Source organism: Aethina tumida, chromosome 7 (assembly GCF_024364675.1).
Source record: "Aethina tumida isolate Nest 87 chromosome 7, icAetTumi1.1, whole genome shotgun sequence".
Lineage (NCBI taxonomy): Eukaryota > Metazoa > Arthropoda > Insecta > Coleoptera > Nitidulidae > Aethina > Aethina tumida.
Genome location: NC_065441.1, coordinates 2556619 through 2565823, shown reverse-complemented (window position 1 = coordinate 2565823; position 9205 = coordinate 2556619). Strand labels below are relative to the sequence as shown.

General features: G+C 29.2%; 1 protein-coding gene across 2 annotated transcripts in view; it reads left to right on the top strand.

Moving 5' to 3' along the window:
* Positions 1-5831: 5831 nt before the first annotated feature.
* Positions 5832-9205, top strand: part of LOC109604394 (protein sprouty homolog 2) — a 56459-nt gene continuing 53085 nt past the window's right edge. The window contains exon 1 of one of the 2 annotated variants that reach the window (XM_020020915.2): positions 5832-6331. The gene's annotated coding sequence lies outside the window, so the exon portion shown is untranslated. Of the gene's footprint in view, positions 6332-6362; positions 6600-9205 lie in introns of those variants that run through there. The other variant, XM_049970102.1, reaches the window with a different exon arrangement.

Genomic DNA, 9205 nt, shown 5'->3' with positions numbered 1-9205 from the left:
CAGGAAATCAGATCAAAAACTGACCTAAAGATATATAAAAAAAAGTTTCTATATTTAAAATAACTATAAACTAATGTAATAAAAATAGGTACATAAATTATGTTAACCTTATAAATGACTATAAAACATTAATAAGTTCAAGATTTGGACCTTTTATAAGAATTATAAAATTTTTTTCGTAGTAATATTAGTTTTTGAAGACTCTAAATAACTATTTTAATCAAATTCAATTTGATATAAACAATTAAACTGAAATATTATAGTGTACTCAACGTTTGAAGTTAATTTTAGAAATTTATTGTTTACCTTCATGAAGTTCTGACATTTAATGTTTGATCCTTTATTAAAGTTTACCTTCTGACAATCAATTTGTGAGCAAACAAAGATTTGCTGAGGAATATAATGGTATATTAAATCTATTTTTAGAGCACCCTTCTTATTTACTTCTTTTCCTATATTAATATAATATGAAATTATTAAAAAAATATTGTTTGAACATGTTATAATATTATTTTATCTTTTTGATTTATATAAAATTAAAAATAAATCAATTTTATGTCTATTATAAATTAATTTTGTTATAATCTATATTATTTAAAAAGTATGCCTTAGTATTAATTAATAATTTTCTATTATTTAAAAAGTTGTGGGTAATTAATCCTAAAGTTTTATAAGTAAATGTGAATAATAAAGCTGTAATAATTAAAATGGATTCTGTCTATTTTATAAATCAATTGTATTGTTTTATGTGACAATTGTCCATATTGGGCATTAACATTGTTTTTATTATAATATATAGAAGATAATTTATTAGCTAAATTATATCTATTTCTAGAGCACCTTCCTTCATTTTCTATATTAATTTAATATGAAATTATTTAAACAACATGTTATAACATTATTAAAACCTTTTTTGGTTACATAAAATCAAAAATAAATCAATTTTATGCCTGGTTTAAATCAATTTAGTTATAAAGTTTCTTATTACATTATTTAAAATGCATACCTTAAATTATTATGGTGATTAAGTTAATAATATACAGAATTATTTAAAAAGTTGAATAATTCATGTCTAAAAATATTACTATAACAGTTTTATAAGAAAATGTGAATAATAAAGCTATAATAATACAATTAATGTGGATTTTGTTTATTTTATAAATCGATTGTATTGTTTAATGTGACAACAGTCCATATTGGGCACTAATATTGTTTTTATTATAATATATAGGAGATAAATTCGGTCGGTTCGTGCATAAATCCGACTAAAAATTGGTTTGTTAGCGTTTGAAACAAGTGGAAAAGTTGTTTACTCAAGTGCCCACGCAAGTTGGTGTCGATTTAAAAATTTTTATGTGCCAGACTTCCGTTGTGACGGTTGCGCGGGGGCGTTTTAACGTCCCAACGAAAATTGATTCCTTCAATTTTTTCAATATTCGTCGGTTCAGGTGACCTCAACGCTCCCGCAACGAACAGATGTTAGTTTATTGGTTCTCGGAAGACTTTCGGGTCGGATCTTTCGGCAATTTCGGATGATGTGACTCAGCACTTGACTTAAGTCAAGTAAATCCGAGAACGAATTGGGTCGGTGTTGAGTTGTTCCGTCGGTTTTTCGAGTCCCCTGATGGGTTTTCTTGTGTGGAGAAGCGCCCGGTGGAGTATGAGGCGAAGGGAGTGGAGCGAGGAGAGCGGCGCACCGGAAGTGTAATCATTCATACGCGACAAGAATAGGTCCATTGATCGGTTGCGTTGGGGGCATGCGCGCACCCGTCTCAACTACTCATTGATAGAATTCGCAACTAACCCAATGTCAAACGTGTTGGCCGCAACTCTATTCCAACGCACACGCACCACACATGCTCAAGGTTCCGTCGATTAATCACTTTCGAGGTTCCACAAGCACGGCCAAACTTTTAGTCGTTTCGCAATTTTCAAATATAAATTACCTTCGGAAAAACTGTTCCCCGGTAAATTATATTTTAATCAGTTTTCAAGTTCAACGTCACAATTTGTTTCCAACTAAAATTAGATTTTTTCTACTTGCAGCAAGTAATATAAGTTATATTGCTCAAAGAGACGGAGCCGAGTGTTATTTCCACTTCATCTTTTCACACATGAACGATCAAAACGCCCATCAACATTTCCTTCTATCGATTTTCCCCGTCGTGTGGGTTTGAAACCGACTCGGAAAATTCACTCGACTCCCCCATTGGCTGTCGCGTCATTAATTATGAACAATTTCCCCCAATGGACACGGAGAGGTGGCACCCCAAGTCACCATGGAAACCACCCCTCCGGTTCCCATTCGCCGTGCGATGCAGCTCGTTTTTTCCCATTTTTCCCAACCCGACCGATTAGCACGACGTGTTATATCCACTGTGCGTTCATTCACTGGCTCGAACCTATGAATGGATGCGGCGAAAAAAAATCGAATTTCGACCCGGATTCCAGATATGATTAAAAATGCGTCGCGAAACAATGGGCCCTGTATTTAGTAATTTTCATTGTTGTAACATAGATGATAAACGGGACGTTCGATACGTCAATTATGGACATTCTTGGGCCGAAATAAAAATAGCATAATGCATTATTTATGTTAAATAATAGACGGCATTGTCCATGCGTTACTCGCCTGTTTCTGTTCACTCTGCATCGCACATCGATTCATAAACATATCCGATATGTGTTTGTGTGCGAAGCGAACGTTCGAATGGGATCATGGATTTTCTACACGAAAAAATTATTGTAGAACATCTAGAATGAATCGGGTTTGATGAACTCCGCACTGAGATTCTACGGGATCATTTCACAATCCTCGTTTTTCTTTTCGTCGTTTTTATGTTTTTTCCAATAACTACAATCGTTTATTCACAAGAAAATGTACATTTTTAATGATGAATTTATTATAAAAGTTTATTTGAGTACTAAATTATTATTTCAAATTCAAAATTTGACATTTGTACATAAAGTTAAGTAAGTTGGGTTATGGTAGGTGTGGTTAGGTTGGGCTAGTTTAGGTCAAGTTAATAAATATTTTTAAAAATGATTATAATAAACAACTAAACTTTTATTTAAAGAAATTTATACATGTTTTAGATATATATACAATTATTTTATTTAAATGTTTATATAATGTCAAACAATCATAGATATGTTGATATCAAATTTATTTATTTTTTTAACAATGTATATTATAATTTAAAATATATTTTTACAAATTATTTTTGCTTAAATGAATATATAAGTTCAAAAAGGTCGAATTAGGCTATGTTAAGTGAGGTTAGATTAGATTACTTTAGGTTAGGTTAGTCCATACTTTTAAAAATTATTTTTTATAGAATTATAATGAACAACAAAGAAAGAATTTTAAATATACTTTAGAAATAAATACAATTTTATTCAAATGTGTACAAAATGTTATTATAGAAATGTTGATTTTTAATACAGTAATTATTTTAAAAGCTTTTTGTAACTGTTTAAATTGTTTTTTAAAATATATTTTTGTAAATTATTTTTGCTGAATTAAGTATATAAGTTTAAGTTTGAAAATAATAAATTAGGTTATGTTAAGTAAAGTTAGATTAGATTAATTTAGGTTAGGTTAGTAATTATTTTTAAAAATTATATTTTCTGGAATTATAATAAACAACAGAAAATTTATTTAAAGAATTTTAAATATGCTTTAGACATAAATATTTAAATGTGTACAAAATGTTAAACAATTATAGAAAACTTGATTTTTAATATCGTAATTATATTAAAAGCTTTTTTAACCGTTTAAATAGTTACTTAAAATATATTTTGCATATTTTTCTGCTTAAATGAATATATAAGTTTAAGTTTGAAAATGTTAAATTAGAGTATGTTATGTGAAGTTAGATTAGTTAATATTTTTAAAAATTATTTTTTATAGAATTATACTGAACAACAAAAAATTTTTTAAAGAATTTTAAATATGCTTTAGAAATAACTACAATTATTTTATTTAAATGTGTACAAAATGTTAAACAATTAAAAGAAATGTTGATTTTTAATACAGTAATTATTTTAAAAGCTATTTTAACTATTTAAATTGTTATTTAAAATATACTTTTGCAAATTATTTTTGCTTAAATCAGTATATATCAGTATCAGTTTAAGTTTGAAGAGGTTAAATTAGCTTATGTTAATAGAGAGGTTAGATTAGATTACTTTAGGTTAGGTCAACAAATATTTTTAAAAATTCTATTTTATAAATTTATAGAACAAAAGATTTATTTTAGATTTGCTTTAGAAATACATGAATTTATTATAATTAGGTGTTCTTAATATAATAATGTTAAGTTATGATAAAAATATGGATTTTTAATATCAAATTTATTTTAAAAGCTTTTTTTAACTGTTTAATATTTAAAATATATTTTCATAAATGATTTTTGCTTAAACGAGTACTTAAAGTTAAATTCGGTGATTTTAAATTAGGTTATGATAAGTGAGGTTAGATTATATTCGATTAGGTTAGGTTAGATTAAGGTTACAATAGTGAATATTTTTTAAAATGGTATTTTATAAATTATCATTAATATTATTTTATATATTTTAATATGTTTTAGAAATATGTACAGACAATTATTTTATTTAAATGTGTACATATAGTTATGTTATATAGAAAAATTTTTAATGTAACAGTTTTTTTAACAAACAAAATTATTTTTTATGTTAGTTTATGTTAAATTAGGATGTTAGGTTAGTTTGGTGGTTAAATATTTTTGAAAATGGTATAACACAGACATTTTTTACATACAGAATTAAATGTGTACATAATTTTATTTAACTTAATTATGTTAGGTTATGTCATATAATTTTATATTAGTAAAATAGAATAATGAAAAACTGAAAAACATTGAAACATTAGTATATTTTATAAATTTTTTATTTAATGTTAAGTTAGGTTATTCTAGATAACATCAGTAAATTAAGATAATTAGGTTATATTATATGTCTACTAAATAATATAAGTATTTTATTTATATTTTAGTAATACGAAATGTGTACATAAAGTTGGGTTAGGGTGTATTATATAATGTTAGGTTAGGTTAGGTTATATATTAAGTGGGTAAAAGGAAGTATTTTATTTATATTTTAGTAGTATGAAATGTGTACATAAAATTGGGTTAGGGTGGATTATATAATGTTAGGTTAGGTTAGGCAAAGAAAAAGTAATATTTTTGAAAATTATATTTATATAAATTAGGTTAGGTTAGGTTATATATTAAGTGGGTAAAAGAAAGTATTTTATTTATATTTTAGTACTATGAAATGTGTACATAAAGTTAAGTTAGGGCGGATTGTATAATGTTGGGTTAGGTTAGGTAAAGAGAAAAAAAAGTAATATTTTTGAAAATAAAATTTATGTATTTATGTAAGTTAAGTTAGGTTAGGTTAGATTAGGTTATATATTAAGTTGGTAAAAGAAAACTACTATTTCTGAGTAATATTTTATAGGATTAAGGTGTACATTTTAATAATAATTACAGTTTAATTAATAATAATAATTATTATGTTTAATTTTGAAACAGAAATATATATTTTAATAAATAACTTATAATTTAAAAAAATAGACCTGATTGGATATTGTTGTACCATTCTTTTTTTCTTTTGAATTTTTTAAATATTCATTTATAATTAATAAAATCTAATTTCAAATATGTACTAAGAAATGTTTTAAAAACTTGTAAAACTTCGATATTTAGATAATATTAATGTTAACAAACATATAAAAAATAAATTTTTTTGTTATTTATGTAAAATTTTGAGATAATTAATGACTGTACCTCTATTTATAGTTACGTTGAAAGGATGAATATTAAGGGACAGAACATCCACGGATTCCACGGAAGGCTGCGTTTCGCCATCCGGTGCGCGGCCGGCACGCACAGCCACAGCCTCCTACCCAGCACCACGGTGGACGCGGCACCTCGGCCGCGGTGCGCGTGCGCGTGCGCCGCCTCACCCCGTCCGCTCGCCGTGGCCGCCTGCCCCCAGTCGCCGCGTGCACCGCCGCCACGTCTCACGCGTCCTCCGCCTCGCATCCCCGGCCCGTACTCAAAACCGCCCCCCCGGGTACCGCGAGAGAACCGCCGCACCCTAACCGGCAACGTCGCCAACAGACATGGCCGCCGCGCACCGATCGGATCTGTATTACCGACACGATCTTTTCAAAAGCATCCCCGGCCCGACGTCCGATTGATTGTTGTTATTGTTGTTGTTGTTTCGCGTGTGGCTAAACAGATTGTGTTGGGAATATCAGTGTGTGGAGGAAGGTGGTGGTTGGCGATTAGCTGGTCGTGAGGTAATGTTGGAGTCGCGAGAGGTTTTCAACCCCGGAACGTGGGTAATGTAAACAAATATGCGTTGCGCGCGCACCCGAGACGTAAACTCACCCCGTTTCGCGTTTTTTTCCGTGAACGTCGCGATGTCGCGGTTTCCTAACCTGCGAAGGCGCCCGCGGGAATTAAGTAATTGTTGGGTTGATAATAACATTTAAATGTCAAATCTTGATACGGTTCATTCCTCTCGAAAACATTGTTGGATGTCAACAAACTTTATGGTTTAAATGGGTCTGCGTTTGTTTTATTATTTTATTTTCACGTGCATTATGCACACATTTCAACCTGAACTATTGAAGTAGTGCTGTTTAAATAAAAAAATATTCCTGTTAGACATTTTCACGTCGTTTGTAAAATGTTCTTAACCTATAAAGTGACGACGAACAGCGGCGACTAAAAAAACATGAATGAAATTCATTCAACAATTTAATGTTTCAGTCAGTTGTTCATCATGTGAATATTTACACAAATGGAAATAAAATCAGGCATTGGGAGTTAACAAAATACAATTTAAGAGTGAAAATTCTAGAAACAGTTTAATGACTTTTACTTAAAATATATAAAATTTCAATTCTTATTAATTAGACGTTCCAAAATATAAAATATAATATTTCTGAACATGTGGCACAATATTTTATTTTAATGTTCAGTTTTCCGGTATGAAGGTCTTGTAAAACATTTTGTCGTTTCCAAAATATTCTTAACCTATAAAGTAACAACTGACGACGTCGACTAAAGAAACATGAATGAGATTCATTCATCAATTTTATATTTTATTTAATTAGCCAGTAATATATGAATATTTACCCATGTAAGAACAAAATCAGACAATATGAGAAAAGGAAAGGCAATTTTAAAAAGTTGAAACTAAAATTAAAATTGTTAATGTTTCTGAAACATTTGCAAATTTTAATTTTCAATAATTATTAGTGGAAATGAAATATTAAGTAATCTGTTTCACAATTTATAATTTCATGTTTTTCAGTTTAAAAAATGTCGTTTTATCGCCCTTAAAGTTATTAACTATTAAGGTGATGTAACTGATAATGTCTAAAAAAACATGGTTGAGTTTCATTCAACAATTTTTTATTTAATTAGCTAATTATTATAAGGATACTTACACATATTTATCTGTATCATAATTTGTAATTTCTTGCTTTCCAGTATAAAAAATAAGTCATTTTGTTGCCCTTAAAATTCTTAATTATTAAGGAGATGTCAACTGATAAAAGATAATTATTTTTTGTGGAGACAACTGAAAATTTGAATTTTCAATAATTAATAAAGGCAATGGACTATGAATTTTAAGTATATCTGTTTCACAATTTATGATTTCTTGTTTTACATTATAAAAATTAGTCATTTTGTCACCTTTAAAGTTCTTAACTATTAAGGTGATGTCAACTGATAACGACTAAAAAAAAACATGAACGAGATTAATTCGACAATATTAAATTTTATTTAATTAGCTAATTATTATAAGAATATTTACACATATGAGACTAAAAACAGATGTTATGGGGTAACGAAATACAATGTTAAAAAAGTAAAATCCAAAATTAAGACTATTAATTTTTGTGGAGACAACTTCAAATTTTAATTTTCAATAATTGACAATGGAAGTGGAATATGAATTTTAAGTATATCTGTTTCACAATTTATGATTCGTTGCTTTACAGTATAAATATTAGTCATTTAAAGTTCTTAACTATTAAGGTGATGTCAACTGATAACGACTAAAAGAACATGAATGAGATTCATTTGATAATTTTATATTTTATTTAGTTCGTTAATTATTATTTGAATAATTACACATATGAGACTAAAAACGGGTATTGTTAAAAAGTTGAATGAAATTAATTCCTACAATTTAATATTTTAGTTATAAATAATTATGTAGATTTTATTAATTTTTAGTTTAAAAATATTCTATTCTGCAGGTAGATATACAACAAATATTTGTTGTACATGAGATTAAGAAACATTAAATCGAGAATTGTTAATTTCATATTATTTTGTTCTAGAAAATCAAAATGTTCGATAATTAAAAGTGTAAAATAGAATGTGAATTTCGTGCACATGTGTGTGTTCAACATTCTACAAATTCCTGTTTTCCAGTCTTAAACAAACTGATCATTATAATAATAAATAAACGAAATGATTTGGCGCCAGCAAAAAATTTTTACATAAATAATTCGGAGTGTTCGGAGCACAAAGTCCAGAAAAGAGCCTGTCACATTTTTTAATTGTACAAAAACATTGTGTGTGACTGTAATTAACTTGAATAAAGTGTGTACTTTTCTAGAGCGTTAGTTTTATTTTGGCAACCGTCCCGTCGAGCGTTTTTCATTGAGCGCGTGTGTCAGTCAATCGGTCATCGTTTGCGACAATGAATTTTATTTCAGTTCCGTGATCTCAGCCTCCACGTTTTTTCTCCGTCACATCGAAACGGAATTATTAATAAATCCCGAACATCTCGGAAAGTCTATTCCACCGACCGACTTAAACATTCCGGATGCGTCCGAATCGATTGAAAACCGACGGAACGGTCGCAGAAAAATGCGTATGCGACGCGAGTGCGGAACTTCCGGCCATTCAGCCGTTTCTTTACGGAATCACTTTCCTGTTTTGTGCCAGCGGCATCCGGTCCGCTCCGGCTCTTGTCACCGTCTCGCTTGGCGTTTTTCGAACGACGACCACGACCACGACGACGAAAAATCGTCTTTACGTCTTTACGAAAAGCCATTAACATACTGGAATATAGATAAAAACGGTTACGCCCACGAGCTCGGCACGTTTAAATTCGAATAGGTGGGATTTAATGTAAATTAATGTGT